The following is a 16,915-nucleotide window of genomic DNA, read 5'->3' as shown; positions in this document are numbered from 1 at the left end:
GAAATACAAGAGCAAAGAAAAATACTACACTAAATGTCGATTTGGATTTCCTAGACCTGTTCTTTCAAATGGAAGAGTAAACAGTTTTATGTCATCTGTGAGACATACTATCACAAGAAAATCACCTAAGAATACCTAAACCTAAAAAGAAAAGAAGAATCAAAAAATATAAATGACTACAACCCAGTCATTTTATCCATGTGGAATGCTAACATGGATATACAGTATGTAGCTGACAATTCCATTGCTGTTGCTCGATATATAACGTCTTACATTACTAAATCTGAAAAAACTGAATTGAAAGAAATGTGGGAAGAGATTTCTCACGAGAAGACTGTCGGTAAGAAGCTGTACAGTTTCAGTTTAAAGATGTTATCGCATCGAGAAATTGGATCCTACGAATGTTCAGATAGGTTATCTTCTGCAAGTCTCTACTCGAAATCAAGAAGAAGAATTTGGGCAAGTTTAGGCCTTGCAGCAATGAGAAATCGGGTACTGAAATCTGATGGAGAAATTGAATATTTGGCCGAGAATGACCCAGAAAGTACAGATATTTTGAAATCAAACATGTTGGACACATGTTATCCAAAAAGAAGTCATCATCTGGAGAACATGTGTCTCTATGAAGTGCTGCAGAACTACATTTATTCACGGAAAGCCGCAGAAGACATCAACAATGGAAAATATAAAGTCATTGGTGAGGAAGGATGTTTGATGAAGCAAACAAAAGGAAGTTTGATAAATCACAGGAAGCTGAGTTGCGACACTACTGACAAAAAGGAATTTTACTACTTGGCTCTTTTACAGCTGTTGAAACCATGGCGTACAGAGGATGAACTACTGGGAGAATTTCAAAGCTATGAAGATTCTTTTAATGCTTGCAAAGACAGCATACAATGCAGTACATTCCCAACGTATCTGCAAATGTTAAATGAAGAAATTGAACAGGAAACTACAATTGCAGCTGAAGTAGCTAGAGACAGTTCTCAAGACAGCCAAAGTTCAGGAACACTCAGTCAAGATCCCCTAGGACAACCAATCGTTGAAAATGAAGCATCAATAGCCATGAATGAAGTGGAAACGGCTATGAATCAAGCTCAAGAAGAATTTATAGACTTACAAAATTTGGAAAGACAACTGAATGAAGAGCAGCAACAAATTTATGAAGTGATCAGAAGCAAAATTGATCACGGATTTCTACATGAAAAAAAAGAGTGCTCATGCACATCATTTCATCCAATCAGGATGTATGTAAGTGGACAAGCTTGAACTGGAAAAAGTTTCTTAATAAAAGTCATCAGAAGCGACCTACAGCAAAAAACGGATTCTACTTTGTCTTGTGTGGTTACTGATCCAACTGGGTTAGCAGCCTATAACATAAAAGGAATCACCTTACATCGTTTGCTAATGTTACCAGTGGAGCATGAGAACAAAATACAATACAACAAGCTAACTGGAGAAGCATGCTTGGAAGTTTCAAGAGTATTGAAGAAGATGCAAGTTCTCATTATTGATGAGGTGTGCATGGTATCAAACTTAATGCTTGCCTTTGTGCATTTAAGAATGCAGCAAATTCTAAGGACAGACTATGATGTGTTATTTGGTGGAAAACATGTCATAGTTTTTGGGGATCTTCTACAACTTACTCCAGTTAAAGGACAACCAGTGTTTAATACTGTGACACATGAAGACACAAAGAAGTCATTGGGAAGCATCGGTTATGCAAATATTTGGTCCTTCTTTGAGTACAAGGAACTTACTACTAATATGAGGCAAGCAAACGATGAAGAATCTGGAAGTATTCTGAAAGATATCAGAATTGGACTACTCACAGAAGTTGGCAAAAAAGCATTACAGAGTCGGCTGCTACATAATTTATTTCCAAAGGAAGAAATAGTTGCAGAGAAGATATACAAGAACATTGCAGAAAAGAAAAGTGTCATCTGCTTAATGCCAACTGTACGTGAATGCTCAATATTCAATGAGGAGATTTTAAAATTGGAAAAGGAAGATATAAGGAAATTGGAAGCAGTGGACAAAATTGAGGATGGAAGAATTACTATCACATTAACAGGCACACTGAAAAATAAATTGGATTCACTAGAGAAGAACATTTCCAAAACAGCTGGATTAGAAAAAAATCTATATGTTTGCATGAACTGTAGAGTATTTTTAAGGAGAAATTTGTATGTTGAAAAAGGTTTAGTTAATGGAGCTATGGGAAGAGTTGTGGGTTTTATTAATTATCAGAAAAAAGATGGAATTGAATGTTAAAAAATAAAATTTGATCAGATAGAAGAAGTTAAAGACATTTGTCGTTGTTCAGTTCGTTTCATGCTTGTGAAAGACTTATATGTACGTAGGAAGCAGTTTCCGTTTTCGCTAGCATATGCTGTAACTATTCACAAGTCTCAAGGATTGACTGTAGATTGTGCTTTTGTGAACATTGGTTCAACTGTGTTCAAAGAAGGTATGGCTTATGTAGCTTTGTCACGAGTGAAAACATTATCTGGTTTATTCATGATAGACTTTGATGACTCAAAAGTTAGTGCTGATACAAATTGTGTAAAGGAGTATAATAGATTAAGAAGAACATATGCTCCTCATTTAGGTCAGTATCCTGTGTTGGAGAAACGTGTAGTTTCTCGTAAAAGGAGAAATGAGAATATCTGTAATGAAGATGTAGAGAGGAGGAAAAAAAGAGGAGTGATGTAATTGCAAGAAAAAAAAAAGGAAAATGAAGAAGAGGTTGTAGGATGTCATTTTGAAAATAGCTCTGGTGTCAACTGCTACGCTAATGTAGTGCTGAATGTTGCATTTTATCTGGAAAGTGTGCAAGAGCAGATAATAGTAAATCAGAGAAAAAGATTCTGTTCTGAGTTGAGTCTCCTTTTTCAAAAGCTGAGTAATGATAAAACTCAAATAGAAAGTGCTACTGAAATTAGAAAACTTTTAGATGTATGTTCAGGACGAACACAGTTTTCTGAAAATGTACAGCAAGACGCACAGGAATTCTTGATGTTTTTTCTTCAAGTACTGGAAGAAGAAGGGGTTCCCATTGAAAATTTGTTTGGTCTCTCTTATAAATGGGAACATAGTTGTGAAAACTGTTACAATACATGTGGCTCTAATGTTGATTCTGAAAGGTTTATTTATTTAACATTGCCAGAAAGTAAAACAGTCACTTTTGCTAAATTAGTTAAAGATGCAAATCATAACATGGAATGCAGTGAGTGTCAATCTGAAATGTTTTCAACGTTACTTTTAAAGGAATACGGACAATATGTAATTTTAATGATGCAACGATGTAAAGCTGATGGTTCAAAATTGGAAACTTTAATAAAGAAGTTTACAGGACAGCAATTATCAATTTCAGGAAAAACTTTTGTAACAGTTGCAATAATTTTCCATGAAGGACCTACTGTTACTTCTAAACATTACACAGTTTATCTTGAATGTGAAAAAGGCTGGACACTGTGTAATGATTCCCAATTGATTTTCAAGCAACGTTTGCCTTTTGATTTAGCAAATTCCTATCTAATCTTCCTGAAACCTAAATTTTAGAGAGACTTGGCAAGATGTGTCCAAAACAATTTTACCATTTTATTGAATTACCATTGGAATTTTCAAAAAAAATGATTTTTCAAATTGGAAAACCAAAAATGTTGACAAAATCGGTAACATCTGCACAATTTAAATTTTGGAATGTTATTGGATTGCCATTGGAAATTTATTCAAAAAAGATTTTTAAAATTACTATTTGGCCATGAGGAAAGGTAAACAATTGTATTGTGGACTTATTTAATTATTAATTAATCTTTCGGAAACCAAAATGTTACAGAGAATCGGTGAGATCTGTACAATTTAAACTTTAGAATTTTATTGGATTACCATTTGAAATTTAATCAAAAAAGAATTTTAAAATTACTATTTGGCCTAAAGGAAATGGAACCAGATGTATTGTGGAGTTATTTGAGATATATTTTTGTGATTATACTTCTGAAACAAAAATGTCAGACGGTATTTTAAAGAAATAAGTATTGATATTAGTTGATATTTTTTTAGAATATTATGCATTTCTGTAATGTTATGTTTAAGTTAAAAGAGATTCTGGGCTTTTTTTATACAATCTTTGAGATTGTTATTTTTTTTTTGCCCGCTGTTAAATGATGAATGCAATTGCTTTCACAATTTATAGTGAAATGCAATATATTCTGAAAACAGCAAAAAAAAGGCAAACATTTTTTTGGGAAAAACATGTAAATACGTGTACTGTGTAATATATTGATTTATTAAATATTAATACTTTTTTCTTTTTTTTCAGATTGTGAAAGAAAATTTTCAAAAAAAACCAACCATTTTTTCAAGTAATTTCAATTACATTTAAATTAAAAATTAAATTGTTGGGTGGGACAGGTAACTGAGAAATTAGAAGGTCTCTTTCTTCCACTTTATCTCAAAAAGATTTTTAGTATTTAGTTATTAATTCCTCAAGGATCTTGAGATGTGGTAATTGATTTTTAGTGTTTTAAAAAACAAAAAAAAAAAAGTACGCTTACCGTACGCGTACGGTAAAAAAAAAAAAATAAGTTTTAAAGAAAAAATAAAAAAAAGTTGAGAGGTAAGGTTGGCTCTTAAAAGAGCCGTTGTGTTCATGCAGGGACAGAGGAAAGGAAGTATGAGAACATTAGCTGGTTGGACATTTGTGCTGATCTATTTTGTTGTTAATGAGGGAAACACTGGTCTCCCTATGAACAATTAGATCATGGCAAAATGAACACCGCATAGTAACCCTACCAAACCGAGGGTTCATTTCCAGAGGTTCAGAAAAAGGTGAATGTGCCCCCACAGATGAAGGGCTCTGCTGAGCTTCCGAAGAAGGACTCGGCTGAGCTGCTGTGGATGTGCTTGCTCGACTTACTGAAGGGTTGCCCCTAGTATGTCGTGCATGTGTCCTAGGATGCACATCCTCAAGGTGTCTCAACATAGTGTGGTTCCCAAAGGAATACTTCTTGTTGGGATCACCTCGCAAAAGTACACGCTGGCACAGCTTGCAAGTCACCAAGGCAGCATTAACTTTTTTCTCACCCTCTGGAAAACTGAAATACTCCCATATGAAAGAGCTCTTCTGTTTCCTCTTTCTCTGCCTGATGGTGGTGCTGCTAGCCTCACTCTCAGCAGAAGAGTGCTGTTCTGCCATCGTATCACAAAGACAAGTCAGCTCCTTCTCCTAAGGGATCACAAGCAGAAATGAGGGGAATGGGTGTGGTGTAGGAGAGTTCTAGAACTGAAAGTAGTTTCAACCAATCAAAAGTTGTGTTTCATGATCACATGACCCACCGTGCGCGTACGTTACGCTTACGTTACGCTTACGGTGCGCTTACGGTGCGCTTACGGTAAAAGTGTGCATGCGCGTAAAAAAGACACGCGCTCGCGCGCATGCGCAAAACAGTCACTCTACAACACTTCCGCGTAACGTGCGCGTGTAGCGTACATCCCTACGCGCCCCACGCACAGTACGCGCGGCTACGCAAATTGCGTAACTATACACAAACAGAGTAGATAAATTACAAACATTGCGTAAACCATACGCTTACCGTACGCTTACCGTACGCACACTAAAAAAAAAAAAAAAAAACAATATTTTCTATGGTATACTAATATATCTTACCTGTTTGGTAAAAAAAAAAAAGAGAAAACTTGATATATTGCATATTTTTTTTTAAAAAAACATAGTGTTTTAAGAGAATAAAAAGTTTAAAAAAAACTTGTTTTTTAAAAAAAAACCACATTTAAGATAAGAATTTATAATAAAAAAATCATACAAAATCAATAAAAAAAAATATGGGAATCACATATGTTATAGGTAAGAATTAGCATTTAAAAAACCATACAAATTCACTGAAAAAACCATGGGTTTCACACACGTTATAGTTAGAAATTAGCATTTAAAAAACCTTGCAAATTCACTGAAAAAACCATAGGTTTCACACATGTTATAGTTAGGGATTAGCATTTAAAAAACCTTGCAAATTCACTGAAAAAACCATAGGTTGAGATGTCATCAGTGATGTCATGAGTGATGTCACTGACCATGTCATGAGTGATGTAATATGTGACGTCATCAGCAGTGCATTGCGGGCGCGCGAGTTATAGTTAGCTTAACTAACTATAACGGGAAAATTTCATTGGTTTTTTACGAGTGAAATGTCCAGCTAACTATAACGTGTGTGAATCCTATGGTTTTTTCACTGAATTTGCAAGGTTTTTTAAATGCTAATTCCTAACTATAACATGTGTGAAACCTATGGTTTTTTCAGTGAATTTGCAAGGTTTTTTAAATGCTAATCCCTAACTATAACATGTGTGAAACCTATGTTTTTTTCAGTGAATATATATATATGTACAACCAAAGTGCCCTGAAGCATTCGGACGGCACTCGACAGCACTCTGCCATACGGCTATCCAATGCATCATGCCTTCTTACTTTATTCTGAATTCTTGCAGCCAATGCGAGTCTCAAGTGTCTGTTTTAGCCCAAGAAGAAGGGGTTGAATACCCTGAAACGCGTTGGCTGCAAGAATTCAGAATAACGCAAGAAGGCATGCTGCATTGGATAGCCATATGGCAGAGTGCTGTCGAGTGCCGTCCGAATGCTTCAGGGCACTTTGGCTGTACATACTTACTCACGGCAGCCCGGCCGTGGAGACAGAGCACCATCGTCAGTTGGGGAAGAAATGAAACCAGCTGGGAGAGGCTGCAGTTCTGCACTACAGGACTTTGAGCACAGCGCTCTATATGCAAATTTAGCATGACGAACTGCCTTATCACCTACTAAGGAAAAAATATGCTTTTTAATTTAAAACGGACATTTGAACGTACTTTAAGGCGCACTAATACTCGCATTTGAGACTTCATGTCCCATGGTGCACCAAATCAATTGCACTGAGCATACGCCCACTGGGGGCTGAGATACTAATAAAGAAACCGGAAATCCTGCAATGCGAGTCTCAAGTGTCTGTTTTAGCCCAAGAAGAAGGGGTTGAATACCCTGAAACGCGTCACTGACCATGTCATGGGTGATGTAATATGTGACGTCATCAGCAGTGCATTGCGGGGGCGTGCGAGTTAGCTGAACTAACTATAACGGCGCAATTTCTAGGGTTTTGTACGAGGGAAATGTCCAGCTAACTATAACACCCCTGAAACCTATGGTTTTTTCAGTGAATTTCTAAGGTTTTTTAAATGCCAATTCCTCACTATAAAGTGCATGAAACCTATGGTTTTTTCAGTGAATTTCAAAGGTTTTTTAAATGCTAATTCCTATCTATAATTTATCTCTAAAGCTATGATGTTTAATGATTTTTATTGAATTTCTACATTTTTCAATTTCAGTGTGTCAATACCTTTAATTATGTTTTTTAAAATACATTTTTATCACCTTTTTTAACGTATTTTTTCAATTAATTATTTAAAAATTATAAAATATTATCTGTTTTTATTGGCTTTTTTTTAAATTGTTAATGTTTTAAAATATATTTTTATATTTTTTTAAATATTTCTTAAACTATATTTTCAAAAAGTTATTTTTTATTTTTTTCCCCATTTTTCTGGGATCCGCGATTTCCAACAAAAGGGGGCCCCAGGGGGTTCTTCTGGGACCCCTAAGCAACACTAGAGGGTCAGAGTATTATTTTCAAAAATTAATTTTGTATTTTTTTTCCATTTTTTGGGATCCGCGCACCCAACGCGATAGGAACCGCGCACCGTGCGCGCATTTTACCGTTTAAAAAAAAAAAAAGTGGGCCGCAGGGGGTCCTTCTGGGACCCCCCAAGCAACACTAGAGGGTCAGAGTATTATTTTCAAAATATATATATATTTTTTTTCAGGTTTTTTAGGGTCCGCGCACCCAACGCGATAGGAACCGCACACCCTGTGCGCATTTCACCGTTTAAAAAAAAAACAAAGGGGGCCCCAGGGGGTCCTTCTGGGACCCCCTAAGCAGCACTAGAGGGTCAGAGTATTTCTACCCTTCCCCCTTTATATGTTTTCAACACTTATTCCCCTTACTTCTTCAGCCTCGCTTCTACCGAGGGACAAAATGGCTGCCAACAGTTCCTGGTTTCGAATGTACACAGACACTTGACAGCCAATTAGCATTCAGGGCGTGATTGGGAGGGTGGGCTCTCGGTTCGGGGAGGGTGCGCGCTGGGTGCGGGAATCGTGCGCGGATCCTCCGAGGCCATAGATAAATCTATCTTTTTTAGTCTAATTTTCTCAGGAACTACAGAACAGATTTACACCATATATGCAAAAGGCACGAGTCTGAACTGGGGACTACCTCTTTGCCAAATTTGGTGTAATTCCGTTGAGCAGTTCGGGCTGTAGCTGCGTCAACAGGTCCTATGGGAAATTGCATGGGGAAAACTCGTTTTGGGACCCCCCCTTTTTTTCGGCCCCCGCTTGACGAATCACCATGAAACTTTCAGGAAAGGAGTGGACTGGAGCTGGCCAAAAGTTTGGAAAATTTTGCAATGATTCGTCAACCGGCGCCAGACTTATTGGGAATAGAATGTTGCGGATTTCCAAAGGAAAATAGGTCCTAACTATAACTACCTACTGGCGACCGTCAGTAGGTAATATATATATATATATATATATAGATAGATATATATATATACATATATATAGATATATATTAAAGCTCCAAGGTTACTCACGTTGCGGGAGTGCACTTGGGGACCAGCCGATGCCTTGTAGATGCCCCAGTTCAAGAGATGCAGCCTGACGCGTTTCGAGTAAAATCTCTTTCTCAAATGCTGTTGATCTGCATAACACGGCATCTTGTGCCACACCTTAAATTCATTACTGCTACCTTCTGATAGGCTATTGCTCAACTGAGCGTTCCCAAAGAATTGCGGTCCTTGTAGTGTGGCACTCTTTTACCCAAATGGGTGCCAAAAATCCAGGGTCACTGATGCTCGCCCTGGATGGGTCCCTTGAGCCGGTGCATCCATCCCGCTTCAACGTGGGTAACCTTGGAGCTTTAATATATATGTATATATATATATATATATATATATACGCCATGGATTCAGTGGGTGTATGAGTGTCTGAATGGATGATTTAGTGAGTGCGTGACTGACTGTGTAAGTGAATGAGTAAACGTGTCTTAGTGAATGCATGGGTGAATGACTAATCTGTGTGAATGTTTGTATCAGTCTTTCAGTTGGTATGGAAGTGGCTGCATGGGTTGGTGAGTAAGTACATGAGTATCTATATGAGTTATTGATGAGTAGTTTGAGTACCTGTATAGGCGCCTGAGTGTCTGTGTGAGTGGGTGAGGGGGATTATGAGTCCCTGCATGGATCTATGAGTGGATGAATCTCTGGGTGTATGTGTTCATGAGAGCATCTGTGAGGTACTGTATGGGTGAATGAGTGTGCTTATGGTTTTGTCTGTGAGTGAATGGATGTCTCAGTGGTATGTGTGTGAGTAACTGCATAGGTATAAGGCAATATATGTGAGTGTTGGAGTATATAAGTGACTGTATGTGAGAGTGATTGATTTTGAGAGTGACTGTATGGATGAGTGTGTGCTTGTGTCAGTGATTGTATAAGAGAGTAAGTATGTCTTAGTACTTGTATGAATAAGTGAGATGGTATGTATATAACTTTATAGGTGAGTAAATGGCAGTGTGATTTATTCTTTGCATGACTGAGTAGCTGTTTTATAACTCTATAGGTGAGTGGCAGTGTGTGACTGTCTGTATAGGTGTATGAGTGCATATGATAGTGGCCGTATTGATGAGTGACTGCATGCATGAGTGACTATATATGTGAGTGAGTGGATGTGTGTGTGCACCTAAGAATCAGTGAGTGGGTATGTAGTTATTGGTAGTGGTGTGTCTATGGTTTTTAGAATGGCAGTTTGTCATTTAGAGTGGGTGTATCAATGGTTATATTAGGGTGTGAAGAGGTGCATCGGATTATCAAGTGGATGATTGTAGTGAATCAGCCACTTTTGTGGTCTGACACCGTATGATGACCCTCAACCACCACCATTCTGTACTGACTTAAGTGTGTTATGTTACCTTAGCCTTAATGTAGGATGGGTTTGCATATGCCTGCTTTTCTTCTGCCTTTTAGTGGAATAGTCTTTCGAAGAATAGAAGGTATGGGATGTTGAGGTGCAGTCTTGTGGGTGGTGGTGCACACATGTGCTCAATGTTGTATACTGAGGGATTAAGTGTATAATGTTATTTTGGTTAGGTGAATTATGACTTTGACCTATTGGCTTTGACGTGGTCTAATGTCATTCTGCCTTCTGACTTTACCTTGCTTCTGTGTGCACAGTGGTGCTTGTAAGTTGTGTTGATGAGAATTATAGGTGCTCCTTTGACATGGTCTCATGTTATCTTGCTTTTCTGATTCCATCTTGCTTTGGGCCTTTGTGTGCATGGCTTAACTAACTCTGAAGCCATTTTCTGTGCCTGCACGAAGCTGCAAAGTGGGGAGGGCATGGTCTGCTCTTTTTTCCTGTTTTTCGCATGTTACTGACTAGAGAGAACTGGTTCTTATCAGAGGAATGTACATGGGTTGACTCGTAGCCATAGCGAGGGCCTGATCAACCCTTTGCTGTGACCTTGAAGCAAGCTGGTACGGGCTCTCATGAGAACTAGGGGGCGTGGCTTGCTAGAAGCTTCGCTGTGTTTTGAATGTGTATTAAAAAGGGGAGTCTACACTGGCCTGGTGGAAGTTCATCCGTGGAGCAGACGTGCTGTCACGGAAGAGTGGAGGCTGGTGTCACCTCTGAGCTTTCACCCGGTTCAAGCAATGGACTCCCCTTGAACAAAGTGGGGTGAAATGATGGAGCATTAGGTGAGGTGTCTCTGCTACTGTCTCTTGATTCTTTACTGATTCTCTCCTTATTTTCTGATTCTTACATCCATACATATATATTTCTATATATATATATTTGCCTTGATTGGGTTTCAATCATACTATTGATATGTTAGAGTCTGCTATGTTAGGTGCATTTGGCTTACATCCCAGATTTACCAATTCGTCTTTTCCTAGTAGCAGGAGGTGGGGACTCTTCTTGGCCAAGTATTCTGTTGTAGAAGAATGGGTGAATTCCTTTCTAGCAGATAATTTTGTTATAGGAAGTTGGCGCTTCTCCTCACAACTGATGGGCAAATTATTGTTTTCTTGCCTTACCTTTGGGGGAGTGTTGAAAGTTTGCCCACCTTAGGTAGTGCAGTGTATATGTTATATTCCATAAGTTTGGAACTGATATTCTGCCCCTGGGAAAGTGACGGTACATTCCTTTGTCCAGGGGAGATCTAAAGTTTGTCATTACAATGATGTCATCAGTGATGTCATTTAAGATGTCATCAGTGATGTCACTGACCATGTCATGAGTGATGTAATATGTGATGTCATCAGCAGTGCATTGCGGGAGCGAGAGTTATAGTTAGTTCAACTAACTATAACAGATGAATTTCTCTGGTTTTGTACGTGTGAAATGTCCAACTAACTATAACGTCCCTGAAACCTGTGTTTTTTTCAGTAAATTTCAAATGTTTTTTTAAATGCTAATTTCTAACTATAACATCTCTTAGGCCTAGGGTTTTTTCAGTGAATTTCAAAGGTTTTTTAAATGCTAATTTCTAACTATAACATCCCTGAAACCTATATTTTTTAAAGTGAATTTTTAAAGTTTTTAAAATTTTTATTTATTTATTTATATATTTATTTTCAAAGTGGATTTGCATACAAATCATGTACTAGTCACGGTGGGTGTTTGAATCCAAGAATGTTGCCGCCATATTGGTTAAGTCGTGTACGATATGCATTCGGTATGCAAAGGGTGCATGGTTCTGGGCCCTGTGCAACATAACATACGTATTTCTGGAGGTCGCGCCAGGTGAGCTAATCCACCACAAATTTTGGGGTTTTAAAAGTATATGTATATAACTTTAGTATGTATATTATGCCAAGAGATTATTTAAATATTTGTGAATATCATATATTTGTAACTGCAATAAAGATATATTATTGTTAAATATAGTTTTGGGAAATCGAGTCGGGTGCACATGGGTTCTGCGTCGGGTGCATGAATCTCATGTGACTTCAAAAGAAAGTGTTTAATTGGTTAAGAAGCTTTTGATTCTAGAACTTGCAGGACCCCATCCAATTTTTATATTCTTTCAACTGCATCTATAGAGACACAGCTCTTGTGCTTTTCTCTTCCTCTTTGGATTTTTTGGGTGTTTTTTTTCTTCATTAAAAAATGGCTACTTTTATTCCAGCATAACAGCTTCCACCTGAAGATGAAGAAGAGTTGGAAGAACAGGTGAAAGTGAGATACGAGAGTATAGTTTAGTCTTTTTTCGCAATTCCACCTGGGAAGAAGAAGTTAAATGCACAAAAGTTTACGTGCACAATTTGTGAGAAGAATTTGTGAGAATCAAGACTGAGCATAATACCTGAAATTGCTAAAGTGGAGCAGCATTGTGTCAAATGCAAAAACAAATGTATGTTACGATGAATAATCAGTGGATGCCATCATGATTGCTATAATAAACCACCATTGCTAATTTTCTTTTTTTTGCAATGACTTTGTAATTGCATAACGTTTTCAAAGTTTTCACCATTGGTTCTGTTAATCTTTTTTTTTTTTTTTAAATACACCCAAAAAATACAAAATAGAGTTGGAAAAAGACAAAAAACTTATAAAAGAAAAAAGAAGGAAAAAAATGGGTTTTTTTTATAACCGCCTATTTGGTTAAAAATAGAAAGTGAAATATATGGAGAAGTGTATGGGTAGTGCATATGTGATTGCATTAGGGCATGTGTAATGCCTTATTGGTTGGAGAAGTGCCTATGTACTATCTGAGTGATTGCATGAGTACATGGGTAATGCCTGGGTGATTGTAAGTGTGCAGGGGTAGTGCCTGCTTGATTAGAGGAGTACATAGATAGTGCCGGAGTGAATAAAGGAGTGAATGGGTAATGTTGTAATGTTTTGGTGATTGAAGAGTACATGGGTAGTGCCTGAGTGATTGGAGGAGTGCACAGGTAGTGCCTGGGTGATTGGAGGAGTGCATGGATAGTGGTTGGGTGATTGGAGGAGTGCAAAAGAAGTGCCTGGGTGATTTAAGGAATATATGGATAATGCCTGGGTGATTGGACGAGTGAAAGGGGGGTGGGTGGGTAATTGAAGGAGTGCATGAATAGTGCATGGCTGATTGGAGGAGTGCATGGGTAATGCCTAGGTGCATTGAGTAGTGCATCAGTAGAGCCTGTGTGATTGCATGAGTGCATAGGTAGTGCCTGGATGATTTTATAAGTGCATGGGTACTGTCTGAAAGATTGGAAGACTGCATGATACTACCTGGGTGATTGCAGGAGTGCAAGGATAGTGTCTGGGTGATTGTAGGAGTATATAGCTAATACATGGGTGATAGAATGAGTGCAAGGGTAAAGTCTAGGTGATTGGAGAAGTACATAGATAGTGCTTGGGTGATTGCAAGATTAGTGCTTGGGTAATTGTATGAGTACATAGGTATTGCATAGGTGATTGCATGAGTGTAGGGGTACAGCCTGGGTGATTGCATGAGTGCATAGGTAGTGCTTGGATGATTTTATAAGTGGATGTGTACTGACTGGGAGAATAGAGGAATGCATATGTAATGTCTGGGTGATTGCATGAGTGCACGGGTAGTGCCTGGGTGATTAAAGGAGTACATACATAGTCCCTGTATGATTTTATAAGTGCATGGGTACTGCCTGAGTGATTGAAGTAGTCTATGAGTAATGCCTATGTACATGGGGGAGTGCCTCAGTAGTGCCTAGGTTATTGTTAGAGTGTATAAGTAATGCATGGGTGATTTTATAAGTGTGTATGTACTGCCTGGGTGATTGGAGGACTGGATGGATAGTGCTTGGGTGATTGGAGGAGTGAAAGGGTACTGCATGGGTTATTGCATAACTGCTTAGGCGGTGCCTGAATGATTGCATGTTTACAACGGTACTGCCTGTGTGATTGGAGCAGTGCAAGGGTAGTGTCTGCTTGATTATATAAGTGCAGGGGTAGTGCCTGGTTGATTATACAAGTGCCGGGGTACTGACTGGGTGATTTTATAAGTGCATGGGTACTGCTTGAGTGATTTAAGGACTACATGGGTAATACATAAGTGATTGCATGCGTGCAGGGGGTGATGTCTGGGTCATTGGTGGAGTGCATGAGTAATGCCTAAGTGATTGCATGAGTGCAAGGGTGATGTATGGGTAATTGGAGGAGTACATGAGTAATGTTTGGATGATACCATGAATGTAGTGGTAGTGCTTGGAAGAGTGCATTAGTAGTGCCTGAGTGATTTTATAAGTGCATGGGTATTGCCTGAGTGTTTGAAGGACTGCATGGGTAATATCTAGGTGATTGCATTAGTGCAGGAGGTAATGTCTGGGTCATTGGTGGAGTGCATGAGTAGTGTCTAGCTGATTGCATGAGTGCAGGTACTGGCTGGATGATTGGAGGAGTGCATGGGTAGTGCCTGGGTGATTGCAGCAGTGCAAGAGTAGTGCCTGGGTTATTCTATGAGTGCATAGCTAGTGCCTGGGTGATTACATAAGTATAAGGGCAGAGCTTGAGTTATTGCATGAGTACACAGGTAGTGCCTAGGTGATTGCATAAGTGCATAGGTAGTGCCTGGCTGACTTTATAAGTGCATGGGTACTGACTGAGAGATTGAAGGAGTACATAGATACTGCCTGGGTGATTGAAGGAGTACATATATACTGCCTGGGTGATTGAAGGAGTGCAAGAGTAGTGCATGGTGATTAGAGTAGTGCATAGCTAATGCTTTGGTGATTGCATGAGTGTAGGGGTAATGTCTAGCTGATTGCATGAGTATAGAGGTAGTGCCTTCGTGACTGGAGGAATCCAAAGGTAATACCTCGGTGATTGCATGAGTTCAGAAGTAGAGCCTCGGTGAATAGGTAGTGCCTTGGTGATTTTATAAGTGTATGGTAATTGCCTGAGTGATTGAAGGAGTGCATTGGTAATGTGTAGGTGATTAAATGAGTGCAAGAGTAATGTTTGGATGATTTTATGAGTGCAGGGATAATTTCTGGGTGGTTGCATGAGTTTAGTGATAGTGCCTAGGTGATTGGAGGAGTGCATATGTAGTGCCTTGGTGATTTCAAAAGTGCATGTGTACTGCCTGAGTGACTGAAGGAGTGCATGAGTAACGTCTTGGTGATTGCATGATTGGAAGAGTACTGTCTGGGTGGTTATAGTAGTGAAGTGGCATTTCCTGGTTGATTGCAGAAGTGCATAATACGTGCCTCAGTGATTGGAGGAGTGCAAGAATAGTGCTTGGTGATTGGAGGAGTGCAAGAGTAGAGCCTAGGTGATTTAAGGAATGTATGGAGAGTGCCTGGGTGATTGAACGAGTGCAAGGGTAGTGACTGGGTGATTAAAGGAGTGCATAAATAGTGCATGGATGATTGGAGGAGTGCATCAGTAGTGACTGTGTGATTGCATAAGTGCATAGGTAGAGATATCTGGGACCTGGAGGAAGGAAAATGTCTGAAAAACCTCTTATCACTGCCCCCATCAGCAATGATCCAAGCATTAAGATTAGAAATAGGAACAATGACGTGGGGAGTACAAGTACATGTAGCAGCAATTAGATTTTGGAAACGCCTGGAGAATGACAATGGACAAAAAGTGGCATATTGGTGTCGTAATGAGATTCAACAAAGTAATTTAAGTTGGGCAAAAAGGTGAAGTAAGAAAGTGGTACAGGCCGCTGAGAATACAAAAGTGGTCTTATGCCGAGCGTTACTTAAGATAGAAGGCACAAAAAAAGAGCTAAGGTATAATGGTCAAGAAGCATTAAAAAGCATCAAAAAGAGCAGACAAGGAATACCTTAGCAAGAAAAAATCAGTAAAGTTTATGATAAACTCCTGGGCAAAGGAAAACTGGTTCCCCTATCTGGATATCTTAACAAATCCATGGTATAGACAGGAGATCTTAAGGTTCCGCATAGGGATTAACCCATGGCTAATAAATAAAGGAATCAAAAACAAAATGCTCGATCCCAAAGGGTGCTGTAAATGTAACCTGGGAACAAAAGCAGACTCAGTGCACATTCTGCTGGACTGTCTAACTATCATAGAGCAACGCAAACTCTGGCTACGTCTAATATTTGTAAAATATGGCATAAGAAACCGGGCACAAGCAATCAATGTTATCACAGAAATGCCCAATATAAAAATTGCAATCGCCTTGGGGAAGTTCATAAAGGCAGTACAGAGTTTTATAATAAATTAGAACTGATATTTTAGAATTTTATAACGAAATATTTTTATATCTTGTATAGAAGCGGTTTTATAATTTCGTAGGGAGTAGACCCACCAACAAAGAAGTGAGTTTTATTTATTAACTGATATGCATATAGGTCGAGAGGACCTAAGTGCATGGGTACTGCCTGAGTGATTGAAGGACTGCATGGGTAATAGCTAGGTGATTACATGAGTGCAGGGGTACTGTCTGGGTCATTGGAGGAGTACATGAGTAATGTCTGACTTATTGCAGAAGTAATGTTTGGGTGATAGCATGACTGTAGTGGTAGTGCTTGGAAGAACGCATAAGCAGTGCCTGGGTGATTTTATAAGTGCATGGGTACTGGCTGGATGATTGGAGGAGTGCATGGATAGTGCCTGGATGATTGCAGCAGTGCAAGAGTAGTGCCTGGGTTATTCTATGAGTGCATAGCTAGTGCCTGGGTGATTGCATGAGTGCAAGAGTAATGTCTAGGTGCTTGTATGAGTGCAGTGGTAGTTCCTGGGTGATTGCAAGAGTGCATAAGTAGTGCCTGGGTGACTGGAGGAGTGCAAAGG

The sequence above is a fragment of the Triturus cristatus genome, chromosome 2_1, assembly GCF_964204655.1.
Source record: "Triturus cristatus chromosome 2_1, aTriCri1.1, whole genome shotgun sequence".
NCBI lineage: Eukaryota > Metazoa > Chordata > Amphibia > Caudata > Salamandridae > Triturus > Triturus cristatus.
The sequence above is the reverse complement of the archived record's forward strand: the minus strand, read 5'-3'. Positions refer to the sequence as shown.